Source organism: Neofelis nebulosa, chromosome 1 (assembly GCF_028018385.1).
Source record: "Neofelis nebulosa isolate mNeoNeb1 chromosome 1, mNeoNeb1.pri, whole genome shotgun sequence".
Taxonomy (NCBI): Eukaryota; Metazoa; Chordata; class Mammalia; order Carnivora; family Felidae; genus Neofelis; species Neofelis nebulosa.
The window spans coordinates 215,977,764-215,999,647 of NC_080782.1; positions in this window are offsets into that span (position 1 = coordinate 215,977,764).

Genomic DNA, 21,884 nt, shown 5'->3' on the forward strand with positions numbered 1-21,884 from the left:
GGGAAAAGGATAGTTGTAAGTGCCTGGTGACCCCAGTTGTGTTGGTCATGACTAGAGAAACCCACTTCTCTCCAGCAACACCCAGAATACTGACTGAAGCAGGAACTCAGCTGGTGGGTGGGGGGTGCTGGCTGGAAATGAGGCAGATAAGACATGGTTCCCACTGACTATGCTGGGCAGAAAGCCCACCTACGAGCCTCTGGTAGTACCATGCCAGTGGATCTCCCAGTGGGGTCAGTGGGGCCTGTGGGTACTCCAACACCTCAAATGCTAAACCCACGCCTTCCCCTACTCTGTGGCTAACTCCTTGTGCCTGCTCCCATATGTGGCAGTGAGAGTTCTGGTAGACAAAGAGCATGCTCAGAAAACAGGCAAGGGAGAAACCACAACTTTGAGCTATAGTGCCACCTTCTGGAAAGCAAAGAGGATTCCAGTAACCAGCCTGGTGACTTGTGAAAACCAGAGAGGCATAAAAGTTTAAGAATCCTGCCACAACAGGAGGCAAGAGGAGTGGGGCAGGTGTACCCATACAAATATAAAACCCCAGATAATAACAGCATGGAATAGAATGCCCTGTCAGAAGGTAACTAGCAAAGATTCAAGGAGCCGTGTTCTACAATTCTTTTGCATTTGAAGTAGAAAAACTGTAAGATACATGAAAAATCAATGAAATATGCCATCACAAAAAGAAAATAACAGTTCTCCAAAGCTGAGCTCGAAGCCACAGAGTTTTATGATCTAGCTTATAAAGAATTCAAAATATCTATTTTTGAAGAAACTCAATGAGCTACAAGAAAACTCAGAATGATAATTCAATGAAATCTTGAAACAGTACATCACCAAATGGGATTTTTTTTCTGAAGATATAGAAATCATAAAAAAAGAACCAAACAGAGATTCTGGAGCTGAAGAACTCAATTAGTGAAATAAAAATATGCAATACAGAGTATCTTCAAAGAGTAGAGTAAATGGAAGAGAGAATTAGTGAGTTAGAAGATAAGAATTTTGAAATAACCCAAATAGAGGAGAACAAAGAAAAAAGAATGAGAAAGAGCAAAGAAAACCTACATGATCTACAAGATTCCATCAAAAGAACAAATATTTCATGGGGTGCCTGGGTGGCTCAGTCAGCTGAACGTCTGACTTTGGCTGAGGCCATGATCTCATGGTTTGTGGGTTCGAGCCCCACATCAGGCCCTGTGCTGATATCTCAGAGCCTGGAGCCTGTTTCAGATTCTGTGTCTCCCTCTCTCTGCCCCTCCCCCACTCATGCTCTGTCTCTGTCTCAAAAATAAATATAAAAATTAAAAAAAAAGAACAAATATTTGAATAATCGGTCTTATGAAAGGAGAACAAAGAGAGAAGGGAGCAGGCCATTTATTTAAAGAAATAATATCTGAGAACTTCCCAAACCTGGGAAAAGAACTGTATATCTGACTTTACAAAGCTAATAGATTGCCCTATTATCTTAACACAAAACGACTTTCTCCAAGACATTACAATGAAACTGTCAAAAATAAGAAATAAAGAGTTTCAAAAGCAGCCAGGCATCACACTTTCCGATTTCAAGCAATGCTACAAACTTATAGTAATTAAAATAGTATGGTACAGCATAAAAATAGACACATAGACCAATGGAACAGAATCAAGAGCCCAGAAATAAATCCCTGCACATCCGATCATCTAATATTTGACAAGGGACCCAAGAACAGTCAATGAGGAAAGGGCAGTCTCTTCAATAAATTGTGTTGAGAAAACAGGTCAGCCACATGAAGGAAAATGAAATTGGACCCCTATGTTACACCACTCATGAAAATTAACTAGTGATGGGTTAAAGACTTAGCATAAGACTTGATATTGTAATACTCCTAGAAGAAATCATAGGGAAGAAACTCCTTGACATTGGACCAGGCAGTGGCTTTTTGCATATGATGCCAAAAGCTCAAGCAACCAATGCAAAAATCAACAAATAGAACTACATCAAACTAAAAAGCTTCTGCATAGCAAAAGAAAAAATTTTCAAAATGAAAACACAACCTCCATAATGGAGAAAATACTTGCAAATATTTTGAAAAGATATCAGATCAGAGGTTAATATCCAAACCTGTAAAGAACCCATACAACTCAATAACAACAAACAAACAAACAAACAAACAATCCAATTAAAAAATGAGCAGAGGAACTAAATAGACATTTTTCCAAAGATGACATTCAAATGGCCAGCAGGTACATGCAAACATGCTGAACTTCACTAATCAGGGAGATGAAAAGCAGGACCACAATGAGATGTCATCTCACACTTGTTAGAATGGCTATCATCAAGAAGAAAAGAGATCAGTGTTGGTGAGGATGTGGAGAAAAGAGAACCCTTGTTGGGTTGATGGGAATGTAAATTGGTTCAGCAACTATAGAAAACAATATGGAAGTTCCGTAAAAAATAAAAAAAAACAGAACTACTATATGGTTCAGCAATTCCAATTCTGGATATACAGCCAAAGGAAATGAAAACAGAAGTTCAAAGAGAAATATGCACTCCCTTGTTTATTGCAGCATTATTCACAATAGCCAAATTGTGGAAAGAACCTAAGTGACTGCCAATAGATGAATGGATAAAGAAGTTGTGAGATATATATAGAGACATATAGATACAGATATCTATACAGAGATATATATAGATATAGATCTAGATATAGGTATATATAGGTATAGATATAGATATCTGTATATAGGTATATATAGATATACACACATAATGGAATATTAATCAGCCACAAGTAAGAATGAAATCCTGCCATTTGCAATAGTACAGATGGACTTTGGGGACATTATGCTAAGTGAGATAAGTCAGACAGAGAAAAACACATATTGTATGGTATCACTTGTTTGTGGAATCTAAAAAAAACTGAACTTGCAAAAGAAAATTAGAATGGTGCTTACCAGGGACTGGAGTGGAGGGATTGGGGAGATGTTGTTTAAGGGCACAAACTGGGGATCCAGTAGATAAAGAAGTCCTGGAGAGTTAATCCATAGCATAGTGATTATAGGCAATGATACCCTGTTATAAACTTCAAAGTTGCTAAGAGATTAGATCTTAACTGTTCCCACCACAAAAAATAATTATGTGGTGTGATAGAAGTGTCAGCTAACACTACAGTTGTAATCAGATTGCAATATGCAAATGTATCAAATCAATATGTTGTACATCTTAACCTCACACAATGTTATATTCAGGAAAATAACGTAGCATTGTAGAAATGAGGGTAGCCTGATATAATGATCAAATTGCAACCACCTTGAGCCAGTGGTTTTTGCAGTGTCCAGAAGATGCTGATTTTTGCTGGGTTTCCTCCAACATTTTCAAAGAGCTTGTGACACCCCTGTGAATTCACCGCAGCACACCAGTTGTGTTTGTGCACAGTCTGGAAACCACGGCTCTCTTACTTTCCTCCACCTGCCAGTTGAACGGGGTGAGCTTTGAAGATGTAGCGGATGGTGACAACAAGGTGGAGGCTGGATCCCAAAGTCTCCCTCCACTGAAGGAGAGACACCCAGGAGAAATGCTTAACAAGGAATTCCTATTTTTAGCTTAGAGAAAGAATGAGATTTAATTTCTTCTTCTCCCATGCCACTGATTTGTTTTTAATTTTTTTGTTTGTAATGGTAGTGGGTAAATACCGCCTCATGCAACCTCCAAATTCATGAAATATCACTAGGGCTACTGTTAGAAATCCAAACTTTGCTTTGCATCGAATGGCTCTCTCCCATGGGGAATGAACATCATACTACTCGGTCTCTAGCCTTTGTGACTTGGTTTCTCTATAATGCCCTGAGGAAACACAGACAATATTCTGAGAAAGGGGGCCTTTTTCAAGAGATAGGTGTTCTCTGAGTCAAAGCAATATTTATAAAGTGAGCAAGAGTATTCCTCAGTGATCACATAATCAACCACAATGCAAATGTTCTTGGGGGCTTTGGGGATGTTTGTTTTCCAAGAGAATAAAGTATTGTTAGAAAATAAACAGGAGAGAGTTGGTCTGGCCTTTGCCCATTCTCATGGACACGCACTCCAAGTGGCAAGATGTAAAATGCAGCTTCACGAGAGCTGCACTGAAGCAGATTTATAGCCCAAGATCCTTTCCCTGAAGGAATAACACACTCACTTGTAGAGCATCAGTGTGTGAGGCCAGTGTACAGGGCTCTGTGCTGGGACCTGAGGGACCATTTCCTCTTTCCACATTTTCACTTTAGTCTTATTTCCTGACCTACTTAGAGAAGACAGTAGTTCAAAGATCAGGTAAACATTTCTGGGAAATTTTCTGTTTGATCATAATCTTATATGTAACATCTCTGAAATTCTACCCGCCCCCCCCCCCCCCCATCTTCACCAGTTTTCCTGTGAAACACAGAGCTGAAAGGGAGGGGCTCTCCTCCTCATGAATAATTAAATGTCACCATGCTTCTGGAACCCTCTTAGCACACGCATGTCTGCATCAACTTGATGGTTTAGGCGAAGTGCTGGGGATCTTTGATTCCGCATATTTAGTTAGCCCAGATTTTTTCTTTTCACCAGCTGGCCAACTTTCTTTACACTCAGACTTCTTACTGGCTGAACAAAGGTACCATGCTGTTGGTTGTGGATAGAAAAATTGGGAATGGAGCTTCCTTGGCCCCATGACTTTCAGAAAATATTCCAGAGAACGTGTGGTTCTCTGAAAGCGTTTTCACGAAGAGCAGTCTGAGAAGCCTGTCCGCCACCGATTGTCGCATCACCAAAAATCTCTCTCCAGTGTGAGCCTCCCAATAAAATTGTGAGATGTGTATAACGTACATTGTGGTGACATTATATTTGACATAGCCACCCCAGACCAGTACCACAAGCCTCTGCGTCAGCAGCGCTTGCGACGTGTCCTGGCTCATGTCTGTCTGTGGTTGTATCCAACAAGGCTGGGGAGCTGCTTTCTGGAACAGAAGAGGTAGGGCAGGAAGCTCCCTAGTCTTCTGCACACTCTCTGTCATGTACCTAAGTATGCGGTCTTCACAGCAGGCACTGAGGTTTTTTATTTTCTGAATTTTATTTTTCTTGCCATCGAATTGAATTACAAGATGGCAGGTAAGAAAGCAGGTGGCTGATGCTGAGGCTGGAAATATGATTGAGGAGAGAGTAGGATCCAGGATGTTCAGTGTGGAGATCACAAGGCTACCAGACGTATGTAGAGGGAAGTTGGGTCATTTTGGTTCTGTTCCTGGACAGTTAGGTGACCATAGTTATTTCACATCATTTTCCAGTTCCCCACTTGCAACAGATAAAGTGGATGAACTTATATTCCTTTTCTATATGACACATCATATGCTCAGCAGAATTTTGGTCCCCACAACTTTCACTGTCTGGTGAAATATGAATATGAAATATTCTTCATCCTTGAATATGCTATTCATATTGAATATATGAATTCACATATATGAATATGTGGCCAAGGGACTTTGAAGTTGTAATTAAGCTATGAATCAGCTGACCTTAACATGGGAAATTACCCTGAATTAGTTAGATCCAATGTAGTCACATGAGCTCTGGGAAGCAGAACTTTCTCCCACCTCAGTGCCAGAGACATGTGAGAGATTCAATGCATGACAAGGATTTGAGGCACAGTCACTGGCTCAGAGATAGAAGGATCCATATCCTTGGAAAGTGTGAGAAGGAACTGAACTCAACCAACAACCAGTGAGCTTGGAAAAGGACGCTGAATCCCAGATGTGAACTGCAGTCCAGCCAACACCTTGATTTCAACCTTATGAGACCCTGAGCAGAGAATCCAGCCATGATGAGCAGCACTTCTGACCTATAGATGCTGAGGTAATCAATTTGTGTAGTTTAAATCACTAAGTTTGTAGTAATTTGTTACAGCAGCAAGAGGAAACTAATACATATCATGAAATTATTTTGGGTCAAAGATTACAACAAAATGTTAAAAGGGAGTGTTGCCTCTCAGGTCGATGAGGAAAAGTCCATGAATGTGGGGGTGGGTGGAGGTGGAAACAAATACATACTATTCTGCTTTCCCATTTCTTCACTAAGGTCCAATAGACATTCATTACAGTGTACCCTATATAAAATGCTTTCCATATTTTCTTTCATGTAATGCTTATAATCACCTTGTAAATAACAATCTGCCTTCTAGTTAATAAATGGAGATTCTGAGAGTCCAGATAATTTGTCCAAGTTCCCACCACTAGAATTTGTGAGATTTGAGTCCAGATATTCCGACTATAGGCTCAGAACTGTTTCCTTTACTACATGGGGCCAACTCCTCAATCTGTGGGGGAGACCTAAATATTAGTTGACAGTCATGAAGATTAATAGAAGGTCACAAAAAAGGAACAATGTGATTTTTATTTTAATGAAGTATGACAAGTGCACCAGATCAAAGATCCTGAGATTCTTCAGCTTGTTTGAAAATCTGGCTCTTTGTCAACAGCCAGAAGCTGAGGAAAAACCAGAATTCTTACTTCTCAGTTGCTGGCTTCCAACTGTTATTGCCATGGAAACATATCCGATGTACAAAAACAAGTTAAGTGCCTTAATATCATCACTACCCAATGGTTGGAACTTCCCGTGTTTCCAACTAGCTAACATCTATTTCCAGGGGGAAGAGAGAAGAGAGCTGCCGTGACAGACTTAAAAGGATATGAACTTACTTCATCTCAGTGGTCAATTGCTGGCCAAGAATGGGAATTGTTGCTTGCTAATTGCCATTTAATTTTAGGCAAAAACTAAAAAGAAAAGGTGTCTGTGAACTCTGCTTCAGAGGATAATTAACAGGAATCTCTTACCTCTTTGTTATTATTGGTCATTGTTATTGACTGCCATTATTTACGTATTGCTATAAATATCAAAGACCAATTTGTGTGTCCCAGACAATAGACACAATAAGAGTTTTAAAAAATGGAATGATTGGGTGGCTCAGTCCGTTAAGTGTCTGACTTTGGCTCAGGTCGTGGTCTCAAGGTTTGTGAGTTCGAGGCCCACATCGGGCTCTGTGTTGACTGTTTCGGATTCTGCATTCCCCTCAGTCTCTCTCTGCCCCTCCCTGTCTTGCCCCTCCTGGTTTATTTATTCTCAAAAATAAACATTAAAAAAAATGGAATGATTGCCATTGGCCAAAGAGATAAAAGAAGGCTTCCAGGAGTAGGGAAATAGGAGGTTTCCCTATCAGTTGTCTTACAAATGCCATCAAAGACACACATAAAGCAGGTCCCATACCCTCCGTGGCTGCTCCTTTTCTATAGAGGGTTAGATCACTCCAGAGACACAATAGGAAGGCTAATCAGACAATATGTCTAGAAGGCTTTAGATGCTACCAATTGAGTTTCTCTTAAGAAGCCTTGTAAACAAATACTGTGTCATTATAAGACCATTACAACATCTTGGATGGGCTTTGGCTTTCTGCCCAGAGTTTGGGGGTTGAGGCAATCAGCAGTGTGATTACACCACTTTGTGGTCCATTGGCTCATCAAGCTGTTGAAGCCTTCATTATATCCATCAGTCAGCAGCAACTCTGGGGCACCCACTGTGTGCAGACAACTGAGCACTATGGGGAACATTAGAGAAAAAGAAGGCACTGCTCCTGCTCCTGAAGAGTTTTATATTTATTGGGGCAGTCAGGAGCACACACATGAAAACATGTAAGAAAATAAATGACAGAAACCACCATTCCATCACACCAAAACAAAAACTCCAAACCACCATTTTGCTGACATAGTTAGCTGTATTAGATCAGTCTGAGTGATTGGATGACCGGAGTTAGATGGAATTAGAAATGGAGTCAGGTGGAAATGTGGAGATTTTGAATAAAAAGAAGGAGAAGGAGGAAGAAGAAGAAGGGAAGCAGCGGCGTTCACAAAAGGAGCAGAAGTTAGCCTGTCAGGGGAGCCTCAGGGGTAAGAACAAGAGACAGACCGGATGAGGTCAACAAGGGTTGCTTAGATTAGAGCCATGAGCCCAGCTCTGGGGCTGAGGATGATTTGGTATCATGAGGAAGGTAAGTTATGGAGCCCAGTATCCTGAAACTCAAAACTGAGTTTTCATTTGCTTTGAGAAAATAAAAAATGCCAGTATTTCTAAGGTTTCTGAGAAGAAGCTAGACTTCATAAAACAGAGCCAAGAATAGAAGCTGAACATAGAAAAGACACCATCTTCTGGATTCCTCAGTAGAAAGAACTTGAGTCCTAGCTCTTCTGTAAAGCCATCCATGGCTCATCTATTCCCTGAATGTTTACAGTACTCAGAGTTTATACCACGTAATTTAGCATTTGACTATTAGTTGTTTAGCCTGTTCAAATTATATAAAATCAATGTTGGAGCCATGGCTGACACAAATGTCATGCAGCTCAATGATTACTACTGTCAAGGTGTTTTCTAGAGGAAAGAAGGAGCTATGAAATGTTTTCGTGGGGTTTTTGTTTTGTTTTGTTTTCTTGTTTTGGGTTTTTTTAATTTTTGTTTTTAGATGAGGGAAAAACTTCAGGCTGAGCACCATGATTGTCTTGTTGCTTTGGGTGAGAAAATAAACATCTTAGGACCAAGGCTACCCATTAACTTGCATATTGAAGCAAAATAGCAACACTGGTATTTTGTTATTTCTTTTGCTCAACAGTAGCATTTAAAAAATTAGACATGGTCACCACTGTTTTCTGCTCCAATGCCATGTTACCTGAGAAGAGCTAGGATCCAGAACCAAGATATCTTTGCCCTCTGTACTTGAGTCTTACCAGTGATGATGATTCAGAGAGAAAATAAATTATCCTAAAGAAGGGGGTATACACTATGTGCCTGGATCAGACCCTGAGGAGAGAGGATATAGTGGAGAAGAGCAGAGTGGATTTGGCCAGACAGAAGGGAAATGGTAACATTCCAGAAAGTCGACCAAAGAGTCTGAGACTCACTCACCTCCCCTCCTTTAGCAGGTGTATTTGGACCCCCAAACAGTTCTAGTTGAAGTATAAACAACCAATAAACATATGGGAAAATGCTCAATCTCACCAAGGACCCAATAAATGGAATTTAAAACAGCACTGAGTTATGGGGCACTGGGTGGCTCAGTTGGTTAAGTGTCCGACTCTTGATTTTGGCTCATGTCATGATCTCATGGTTCATAGATTGAGCCCCATGACAGTATCGAGTTATTTTTGAAAGGTTTTAAATGGGAAGGATATAGTGAAAATGCTTTCTAAACAATGACAGCCTTGTTTTATTTGAAATTTAACTCAGTGTTGAGTTCTCTAGGTACAGTTTGAAATCTCTAAGTCAGATTTCAGATTTTTAACATGTTACAAACATTACAGATATATATTTCCATATTGAAAAACAGCACAATAGACATGAACACTAAAATCTGACCACAATGACTACATCAGCAGACTCAACTAAAGTCTGGCACACCTAGAATGGGAAATCCTCATTAATACTCCTACTCTCTATGATAAAAACATCTGACATTCAAAAGAACTCCAAAAGCAAGCAAGCAAACAAAACAAAAAGCAAGCAAACAAACAAACAAGCATCCAACACTCACGCTGTGCCAAGCACTACACTAAATTTTGACAGGTATCATCTTGTTCAATTTTCATAGCAAGTCCACAAAGTAGGTTCTCTTATGTTTCCTCTTTTCCCAGAAGAGGAAACTAGAATTTAGAAAAATTAAGGTTGAACCATCTGAAATTGCAAATCGTTGACCATGTTTGACCTACAGATGTGGCAGCCTCATATGGTTGAACCTAATACTGTGCCTGAGATCACGAAGTGGGGAAATGATGGGGGAGAAATTACAAAGGAATCTCACTCCAAAACTACAGGGTCTTCACAAAAACAGACACTTAGATCAGTGGAACAGAATAGAGAACCTAGAAATGGACCCACAAACGAATGGCCAACTAATCGTTGACAAAACAGCAAAGAATATCCAATGAAATAAAGACAGACTCTTCAGCAAATGGTGTTGGGAGAACTAGACAGGGACATGTGGAAAAATGAACCTGGACCACTTTCTTACACCATACACAAAACTAAACTCAAAATGGATGAAAGACCTAAATGTAAGAGAGGAAGCCATCAAAATCCTCGAGGAGAAACCAGGAAAAACCTCTTTGACCTTGGCTTCAGCAACTTCTTACTCAACATATCTCCAGAGGCCAGGGAAACAAAAGCAAAACTGAACTATTGGGACCTCATCAAGATAAAAGGCCTCTGCATGGCGAAGGAAACAATCAGCAAAACTAAAAGGCAACCAACTGAATGGGAGAAGGTATTTGCAAATGACATATCAGATAAAAGGTTAGTATCCAAAATCTATAAAGAGCTTATCAAACTCAACACCAAAAAAATAAATAATCCCATGAAGAAATGAGCAAAAGACATGAATAGACACTTTTCTAGTTTCTACAACTAGAGGGTATTATGCTCAGTGAAATTAGTCATTCAGAGAAAGACAAATGTCATAAGACTTCACTCATATGAGGACTTTAAGATACAAAACAGATGAACACAAGGGAAGAGAAGCAAAACTAATATAAAAACAGGGAGGGGGACAAAACAGAAGAGAGTCTTAAATATAGAGAACAAACTGAGGGTTGCTGGAGGGGTTGTGGGTCGAAGGATGGGCTCAATGGGTAAGGGACATTAAGGAAGACACTTGTTGGGATGAGCACTGAATGTTATACACAGGGGATGAATCACTGGATTCTACTCCTGAAATCACTATTGCACTAGATGTTAACTAACTTGGATGTAAACAAATAAATAAATGAATAAATGAATAAATAAATAAATAATAAAGCACGCAAACAAGCTCCAGGGTCTTAACCACTAGGCACACTGCCTATATTTAGCTAAAGGATGAGAGTGGGTGTTCCTGATGTCAATATTTTAATTAAATTGATAAGCCACTGAAGGCACATCACATCAGGACAGTTCAGAAAAATATATTTACATAAAGTCTACGGAGGCAAAGTGATTGACCATTGACTAACAACAGGGCTGGATTAAGTACACTTCTGACCATTTTGCTTCACATTTGCCACCAAATTGCTGCAGGTGACTTCCTCTCTGAATCTGATATTCCTCTTTAAATCACTATAATAATCCTGGTCGTCTCGAAGGATGCTTTGGAAGGATATGTAAGCTGAATGGACCAGGAGACAGGAGCTACTCAACATTTCCAACACGGAAAAGTCCAAGCAGTGGGGTTGCTTCCAAAAAGGTTGGCCTTACTGTGTGAGGGAGAGCATGGGGCCAGACTCCTATCAATATTCTGCAGGGTAGATGAGCACCATTTTCCATTTCCAGACTGTTTGCTCCTTCAGAGCTGGAGACCGACAATGATTCAAGAGTTCTGACTCATTTTGATGAGCTGGCTTGTCGTTAACATAAATCAGATGAAGTTGAAAGCTCACCTCAACATCCTGAGGCAACATTGGCTGTTGTCACTGGAAAAACTCCCGAGGCACTTGCTTTCATAACTGTTGTTACTAAGAAGAGGTTCAAAGAAACGTTTGGGCAAAAGGATCTCTGTACTTCCCACGGTGCATGCAGCCAGGCTGCAGATGAAAATGATAACAATTTATTTTGAAATTTGCTCTTTAATTCTGATGGATTTTCTAAGCAAATGATTCTGAATCTAACAGCTGCTGGGCGAGCAGTACGCACCAGGATAAATCAATCCTTCTGCTACCTCCAGAGCGGTGAATAATATGTCTCAGTTAGTGCAGTAAAGATTCCTGCGTTCCAGATACAGAGCACCAGGCACAACTTGCATGTGACTGCAAATATTCAAATGAAGTGCAGGGATCTGGCAGAGACTGAGTAATAAATCATGCAGCCGGCAAGGGCCTTCCCATACGCGTGGACTTCTGTGGAGTTGAAAGAAAAAAAGAAACAAACGAGGGGCCAGTGTGATACAAAAGCCATCCCAGGATATCTGTTACTGTTTGTGACCTGGCCTGGTCTTGCAAAAATTTAAATACAGGTTAATGTGGTCACTGACTAGAGAACAGCTTGATGAAAAGCAGGTCACAAAATGGAAATGCTCGTTAAACTAAAGGGAAAGTCTACATGACACAGTGAAGCATTTGTTTGTTTACTTACCTTCCTTTGAAATCCCTCCAGATGTAACACTTAGGATTTTTAAAAACTATATATAGCTATTCCTAGAAGGCCCGCTGCCTATGAAAAGAAGTGTTCCGTTTTAGAAACTCATATGCTTTTACCCCTTCTCTGCCAGCTCTTCTGTTATTTATCAGAGGATGAGTTGAAGGCTCTGTGTTTCCCATCTAACGGTTTTGATGCAAAAGGAAAAAGTATAGGAATCTGGAAGGTAAATGACAAATCATTTTATGGATTTCAAGCCTTTGGACATCTTCGCAAGATTGATCCAGATGACTGTAAACTTGCAAAATACAGTGCAATACAGTTAGATGTGAAAACATGAGTCGTCGTTCTATTGGAAGCCTATTATTCCAAGATCTGGGTGTTTAAAGCGGTCTATGTGACTTTGGTGGCTCTGCCTTTCTGGCTCCTTCTTCACACTGACTGGGTAATGGTGAAATGCATCCTCTTGGGGATGTAATACAGTTTTGTTGTGGCAGCAAGGGGAAGACTTGAAAAGGCTCCCGGCCTCTAACAAGAAGTCGTGAATCCCCATCTTACATTCATGCCACTTCAATCAGATTGCTTCAGGCAGGCATCCAGGTCCAAAAGTTAGACCTAGCACATGGCGCCCCTTCCCCATCCATCATAAATATAGAATCAAAACAAATCCATCGCATCTATTAACAAAACAATATAAAGCACATCCTGAGGCAATGGTAAGTTAGTGTCACCTTTGTGCATTTAACTCTGTGAGCTTGTGCTCAGGACCTGTCGCTTGCTGAAGAATATGCAAGCTTCCCGGTGCACGTGCACAGTCGGTATTGGAAAGTTGTAGACACCATGTGTTAACCTAGATTTGGTCTGCATTGGCAGGCTGCTGGCTCACCCAGAAATTCTAGCTGTAGTTCTTTCCGCTGAATGTTTTAGTTTCTAAGTTGTACTACCATGGCCTTGCGGAAATCATTCACTGCGTCTTAGTTCCCGCATTTATAAAAGAAAAAGCTTGGATTTCCAAGATTTAAATGGTATGCTAGGGATTTTATAGCAAACCTTTACACAGACTGAAACTTGTTTAGCCAACTGTGATTACTGTCAGGAAATACTCACTTCACGATGACTCTGTCACCTGCCGGGCCCAAGTCTAGTCCATAGGAAATGCTCACAAATACTTTGCCCCTAAAAGTTGTGGTAATATAGGTGACTGGCAATGCAGTCGCTCTCCATCACTGCCACCAGCAACTTCCTCTCAAGTGGGTTAGGCACTGGTCCTTAAGGTTGATACCAAGTTGAAGGGGTTCTAAGTGTGCTGAAATCTCACACGTGGAATGCCTGCCTCACATTTTTGTATTTCTGAACCACGAAGAGACCTATTTTAACATTCTGGCAAATAGGTAAATCATTTCAGTCTATATTGAAATCACTTCTCCAACCACTGGAAGACATGCATATCTACACTCAAAATATCTCCTTAGTAAAAAGCCATCTACCACAAAATCTGAAGATTTATATTATAATCATTTTTTGGGGGGGAAGACTTTTGAAGGACATCACCCATTCAGCTAAGAATCACACTTCTATTCCAACTGAAAATAACACCCAACAATTCAGAAGCCGTTCAGAGCATGTACAGCCAAGCATTTCAGAAAGGTCTCTTAGGTACCCAATTCCTGTTTTTTTGTTTTCTTTTCTTTTTTTTTTAATTTAAGAGAGAGCAAGAGCAAGCTGGGGAGAGGCAGAGGGAGAGGGAGAAAGAAAATCTTAAGCAGGCTCCACATGGAGCCCAATGAGGGGCTCCATCTCACTATCCTGGGATCATGACCTAAGCCAAAATCAAGAGTTGGAGGTTTAACCAACTGAGCCACCCAGGGGCCCCTGTACCTAATTCTATATTTGGGCAAGAATGTATACTCTGTGCGTTGCTTAGTATTTATTAATTGGTCTCACTGTCATTTCTCATGTTCTCCTAGAGTGTAACATTCAGCCATCTAGAGGGATACAAGAAAAAGGTACAAAATAAATGTGAATTATAAAGCTGATGATTACAGAGATGTTAACTGAGGACTAGACCTCCTTTTTCCATATTTAAATTAAATAATCTTCACAAGAATAGGACAGTGTAATTCCTTCCCCCACAGGGGTGCAATGAAGTAATCTGATGTGACAGATGGTCACACCATAATCCACCCTAATTAGCATTCATTAGCATACCAGGTTGTAGCTTGCTCAGGCGCTGAACATGAGGTATGGCACAGAAACGGTGTCTCAACTAACCTCCTCCAGAAAAAAAGCATCTCTTCACCTTGGTGGGGGAACTTGGTAGGAAAAAGGTACCTTGATGATGGATGCCAAATCCTGCTCCATGGGCAGAAAGGTTTCAGGCTCAGGCTGAGCCAACCTGCAGAGAGGCAGGACTCCTTAAGAGAAACTGAGTGACAAGGGACACTGATGACTGTGAACTTCAGGAGACCTGAAGGCCCCCAGAGACGGGAGAGGATTTAGAAGGGACTGGGGGAAAGTATTGTTTTCAGCTTTGTCCTCGAAGAAAAGCCATTCCCTGCTATTGAGGGGAGAAATCTTGGTTGTGTATCATTTTAGAGTGTCTACGTTGTTTTTGCTGTTAGTGTGAAAAGCCTTGGAGCCGGGCTGAAAAGAAACCAGTAGAAAGAAAAGAAGGGAAACGGTGCATACCACCTGTTTTCCTGGGAGGATAGAAAGCGTCAAAAGGAAATACATGTAAGATGCTTTGGGCATAATAAATATATGTGGTTTTTTTTTTTAAGCACTGCCTTTCAGGGTGCTGTTGAAAAAACACTTTCCTCTCCCACGGCTGTGTGATCATCAATTTAAGGGAAATTGCTTCCACCAGCTGATGACGCCCAAATCCATATCTCTAATTTCAGATCCCTCTTTAGAGCTTGGCACCCATATATCTAGGAGTTTATAGGGCACTCACTCATATAGGCATGCTGTAGCATTTCTTAGGGGGTGCCTTGTGGCAGGAACTGTGTGGGGAGAAATCCAGTTTATTGTTTAGCTTGGAAGGCAGAAAACTAAAAAGAAGCTCTGATACAGTCCGGGATCAGAGAACAGACTATTGGGGAGCATTTAGCAAGAGCCTCCCCCGCCTGAGGTCATGGTGGCCACTGGGGAAATGACACTGAAGCCAAGATCTGAGGTATGAGGGGGGATCACCCCCAGGAAAGCTCAGAGAGGGGAGGCCACAACGGTGGGAAATGGGTAGGGGCCACAGCCTCTGCCAGTTCCTGGAAGGGATAGAGGTTATGCAGGCATTTGAAAGAACCATGGTGTTAGCTAACATCATCCTCAATGGGGAAAAACTGAGAGCTTTTTCCCTGAGATCAGGAACACGACAGGGATGTCCACTCTCCCCGCTGTTGTTTAACATAGTGTTGGAAGTTCTAGCATCAGCAATCAGACAACAAAAGGAAATCAAAGGCATCAAAATTGGCAAAGATGAAGTTAAGCTTTTACTTTTTGCAGATGACATGATATTATACATGGAAAATCCGATAGACTCCACCAAAAGTCTACTAGAACTGATACATGAATTTGGCAAAGTTGCAGGATACAAAATCAATGTACAGAAATCAGTTGCATACTGATATGCATGCAGTATACACTAATAATGAAGCAACAGAAAGACAAATAAAGAAACTGATCCCATTCACAATTGCACCAAGAAGCATAAAATACCTAGGAATAAATCTAACCAAAGATGTAAAAGATCTGTATGCTGAACACTATAGAAAGCTTATGAAGGAAATTGAAGAAGATATAAAGAAATGGAAAAACATTCCATGCTCACGGATTGGAAGAATAAATATTGTCAAAATGTCAATACTACCCAAAGCTATCTACACATTCAATGCAATCCCAATCAAAATTGCACCAGCATTCTTCTCGAAACTGGAACAAGCAATCCTAAAATTCATATGGAACCACAAAAGGCCCCGAATAGCCAAAGTAATTTTGAAGAAGAAGACCAAAGCAGGAGGCATCACAATCCCAGACTTTAGCCTCTACTACAAAGCTGTCATCATCAAGACAGCATGGTATTGGCACAAAAACAGACACATAGACCAATGGAATAGAATAGAAACCCCAGAACTAGACCCACAAACGTATGGCCAACTCATCTTTGACAAAGCAGGAAAGAACATCCAATGGAAAAAGACAGTCTCTTTAACAAATGGTGCTGGGAGAACTGGACAGCAACATGCAGAAGGTTGAAACTAGACCACTTTCTCACACCATTCACAAAAACAAACTCAAAATGGATAAAGGACCTGAAGGTGAGACAGGAAACCATCAAAACCCTAGAGGAGAAAGCAGGAAAAGACCTCTCTGACCTCAGCTGTAGCAATCTCTTACTTGACACATCCCCAAAGGCAAGGGAATTAAAAGCAAAAATGAACTACTGGGACCTTATGAAGATCAAAAGCTTCTGCACAGCAAAGGAAACAACCAACAAAACTAAAAGGCAACCAACGGAATGGGAAAAGATATTTGCAAATGACATATTGGACAAAGGGCTAGTATCCAAAATCTATAAAGAGCTCACCAAACTCCACACCCGAAAAACAAATAACCCAGTGAAGAGATGGGCAGAAAACATGAATAGACACTTCTCTAAAGAAAACATCCGGATGGCCAACAGGCACATGAAAAGATGCTCAACGTCGCTCCTCATCAGGGAAATACAAATCAAAACCACACTCAGATATCACCTCACACCAGTCAGAGTGGCCAAAATGAACAAATCAGGAGACTACAGATGCTGGAGAGGATGTGGAGAAATGGGAACCCTCTTGCACTGTTGGTTGGAATGCAAATTGGTGCAGCCACTCTGGAAAATGGTGTGGAGGTTCCTCAGCAAATTAAAAATAGACCTACCTTATGACCCAGCAACAGGACTGCTAAGAATTTATCCAAGGGATACAGGAGTACTGATGCATAGGGGCACTTGTACCCCAATGTTGTACTCTCAACAACAGCCAAATTATGGAAAGAGCCTAAATGTCCATCAACTGATGAATGGATAAAGAAATTGTGGTTTATATACACAATGGAGTACTACGTGGCAATGAGAAAGAATGAAATATGGCCCTTTGTAGCAACGTGGATGGAACTGCAGAGTGTTATGCTAAGTGAAATAAGCCATACAGAGAAAGACAGATACCATATGGTTTCACTCTTATGTGGATCATGAGAAACTTAACAGAAACTCATGGGGGAGGGGAAGGAAAAAAAAAAGAGGTTAGAGTGGAAGAGAGCCAAAGCATAAGAGACTCTTAAAAACTGAGAACAAGCTGAGGGTTGACGGGGGATGGGAGGGAGGGGAGGGTGGGTGATGGGTATTGAGGAGGGCACCTTTTGGGATGAGCACTGGGTGTTGTATGGAAACCAATTTGACGATAAACTTCATATATTGAAAAATAAAATAAAATATTCGATGTGAAAAAGAAAATGAAAGAACCGTGGTGTTTGGCATCCATGCCTTAGGCCCCTCAAATCCAAACCTGCCCTTCCTCTGATACTCTCCTCTTGTGAATGACACTACCACCTTCCCAGTCACTCAGGGCAGCCACCTGCGCATCTTCTCGATTTCCTATCTTTCCATTCCTCCCTCAAATCCAGTTAGCTACCCATCTTTCTTCTAAGAGTCTTGCAAATGGGCTTCCTCTTCTCCAAACCCAACTTCTCTCCCGTGGATTGCCATGACCATCTCTGCACTTCTCTGCACTTCAAGGTAGAGGGGGGCCTCTACCTAGGCCCCCTCCAACCCATGGCTTGCATCATTGTTAGAGTGCTCTCCTCAGAGCACAGAGTCTCTGTTCCCATCAGTGTTCACTCGTGGCCCTCAGGATTAGCAACTGCTCCATCACAGGCCTGATACAGACGGGTGGGACTTGCCCTCTGCGCAACCTTCCAGAACCATGATTTCTGGCCACTCACCTTACATATATCCTAAGATCTCACTATATGGAGCCACCCTCGTGCGATGGCTAATTTTATGTGTCGGCTTGACTGGATCGCAGGGTGGCCAGATTTTTGGCTAAACATGATTTCTGTGTGTGTCTGTGACGGTGTTTCTGGATGAAATTCGAATTTAAATCTGTGGACGCAGTAAAGTGACTTGCCCCCTTTGACGCGGGTGGGCCTTATCCAGTTCACTGAGGACCCTGATCGAAGAAAAATTCAGAGGAAAGGAGAATTCAGTTCTTCCTGCCTGATCGCCTGAACTGAGACATGGGTCTTCTCCTGCTCGTGGTGTTCCCAGGCCTTCAGACTAGGGCTGAAGTATACCACTGCCTTCCTGAGTCTCCAGCTTGAAGAAAGCAGATCATGGGATTTCTCAGCTTCCATAAGTGCGTTTATCCTATTGGTTCTCTCTCTCCCTGTTACCCTGAAGAACACACGTCTGTTCTCAGATCTTGCTCAGTTCTCAAGGTTTGTGTTTTGTGATTATTCTCTCCCAAGGTGTCTCCATATTTCCTGTCTGGCTGGTTCTATTCGTTGTATAATGCTCAGTGAAAACATCACCATCTCTGAAAAGCCTTCTTCGAAATTTCAAAACCTAGTCTCGATGGGGAGTCCTGTACTGCACAAGCCACAATACATTTTTTACTGAGTCTCTCGGACTTCATCATTAGGCCCGAAGTGCTTTGGGGGCAGGTACCAATGATTTCCTCTCATATCCCTTTGAGCCTAGTGCAGTGTTCCCAAGCATTCTGTAGCTCTATCCTGGTTTCCTAATCATCACAAGACATGGTAATATGTTTCTGTGTATTATCTGCTCCAGCATGAGGCGGGTTTATGACACCAGGGAGTTTGTCTGTTTTGTTCAGTCTCCAGCTCTGACAATGGTACCTGGCAGAGAATAGGTACTCAAATAATTGTGTCTTTTTTGTATGAACAAATTTGACATTCATGCCCTTATCCTGGCTTTGGCTCATTATTTCTTCACTATGGCCACCAATAATTGTTTCAGTTTTCTTTGACACGAGATCTTCTAGTAAGTGGTCACTATGTGACTTTGGACAAGTTACTAAGGCACTCTGTTTCAGTCTCCCTGTCTATAGAATGATGATCATAATAGAACCTACCTCATTAAGTCTTCACGAGAGTGAAGTGAATTTATACACGTACAACATTTAAACAGTGCCTGGCACAAGGTAAATGCCCAGTAAATGTTAGCTATCATCATCATCGCCATCATCATCATCGTGAAAATTACCTCCATTTTCATTTTATAGTATCTAATCCTTTAAAATCACACCTTTGAAACATTTTGCCTACTATAAAGCCTTTAAGTAACAACTGTCTCAATAATTTCAGGGGTCATAGGCCCGTTTCATATAGAGTTCCTAGCACAATGGTAGGTGGCTATTAAATGCTTGACTAGAATGATAATTTGGAATTCCTCTTCCAAAATATTTGCATCTCTATGTATAGGTCATCTTTTCAGATTGCCCACTACTGAACTGATCTGTGCTATTCAATGGAGAATGAGTTTTGGTGAAACAGGCTTTTCTTGTGTGTTCCTCCCACTTTGGTCATGAATAACAGCTATGAACAGGGTAACAATAGCGTTTCTATTTTTATACATGACATTCACCCGCCTGCTTTTTAAAACCTGACACCTGAGCCAGATACAGCTCATCCTAGATTTAGAAAGGAAATTAAACTGGGAAAAAAATGTCCTCAGGTGCCCCAAGGAGCAAATAAACACATGGCTGCCGTGGCATTTCCATGGAGATCTTAAAAAGCCAATCTGAGTGTGCTATTCCAGGTAAGTTGGACAGGTGCAAGTTACACTATTTTTAGGTGTGACGGCTTGCCTTCCTATGGTGCCAATAAAAGTTCTCATGCCCTGGAAATTTACTAATGATAAAAATAAGATCTTTCCGACATCTGTGATGGATGCTGGTGGGTCCTGAGTACTTGCCTGACAATATATAGAGGACTATATACATGCGTCAAGTTTAAGCATTGTCCAAAAGGTGGCACTGTTTATTTGTGTTTTTATCATGCTTAATTGCAAACTTTTTATTATGCAGGCACATTAATGAACTAAATTAAGACAGAGCAGAGATATTATCCTCCACACAAATCAAACTGTCATTTTATTACAGGCCCTTTCAAACTCTCCATCATGTTTCTCGGCAAATGAATATGCCCAAGCTGTTAAATGTAATAACTGCAATGTCAGCAAACCTCTTTACTTATTAAGTGCTTCTGTTTTTCTTTCTATCTTAAAGGGGATTCTGGAATCGATTTTTGAAATCATTACAGATGCACTACAGAAGCTGGGTAATTGAGACATATTTAACTTTTCAATCTTGAAAAGCTACATTTTCAAATGTAAGCACTTCTTGATGATCTTTTAAGTGTGACTACAGAGGGAACACACGACTGATAGTTGGAAGTCACTGGCTATTAAAAACCATTGTTCTTTGAAATTAGTTGTGAAGCAAAAGGTGAAAGCTCTAAAATAACTTTATTAGCACAAATAGGGAATCAGGGCTGATAACGGTGGCTCAATCCCAAGATGCACTAGGGGATACTTCTGTACAAAAGTGGGACAGGGTGACAGATGGCTATTTAGGAGTGCTTCTGACATTATGGTACATGTATATATTTTTGTCAGCCCAGCATGTGTTTAGGACATCACCTTTCCCATTCTTCTTTGTTTTTTGTTTTTTGTTTTTTTTTAGAGACAAGCTGGGGAGAGAGAGGGAGGGAGAGAGAGAGGGAGAGAGAGAAAAATCTTAAGCAGGCTCGACATTCAGCACTGGACCCCATGCCAGGATCAATCCCACGACCCTGGGATCATGACCTGAACCATAATCAAGAGTCGAGTGCTCAACCAACTGATCCACTCAGGTACCCCTCCCCCCCCCCCCAACGCACACTTTTCCATTCTTAAATCATTTCTATTCACAGTTTATTGGCTGAAGCAAGTCAAATGGCATCCCTAAATTCAATAGGGTAGGGAAGCACAGGGCTGCATGTCCCTGAGGGGAGGAAAACCAAAGATTTAGATAATGAGCACGATTACCCAAATTTGCAGAATGGTCTGCATAAAGTCTGGAAACAGAAGACAGTGAGTGGCTTCATCAAGTTGGGGGTGGGGGATTGTTAAATATAGAGATGAATAAAAACACGGATCATCATGAGGAAGTGAGATTGAATGTGCATTAATGCACGCATTGGGGTGCAAAATCCCTTCAAGCTAAGGCTAGATCAGAGCTATATAGAATATAGCTTTATGGAAAAAAATTAGAGAACTAACATCCTTTCTGATACAATAGACAGTAAACAGTGTTAAGATATTTTTATTATGATAGGTAGTATGTGAAATACACCAATTATTTCCAGCAATGTAAGAGACTAGGTAGGGGGTAGGCTGCTAAGGCTTTTGTAGCAATTAAGAATTTCCAAAGCACCAATAAAGATTTCTCTTATGCATATTTAATAACAGCTGAAATTTTATGGCAGAAAGTGCCAGAAAACTTAATTGTGTCTACGTGTCTGTTTTTCTTTATGTCTGACTTCCTTCTGCATCCTTCCCTCTCTGTAGTAACGTGTGCTATTCTTTCAGTGGCTTCAGTACAATAACTTGTGCTGAAGTTACCTGTTTCACATTTTATGCTTCCTGAAGAACTGAGTGTAAGCAGATAAGGTCAGGACTCACTGACATGGGGAAGGTGCTTAGGTGCAG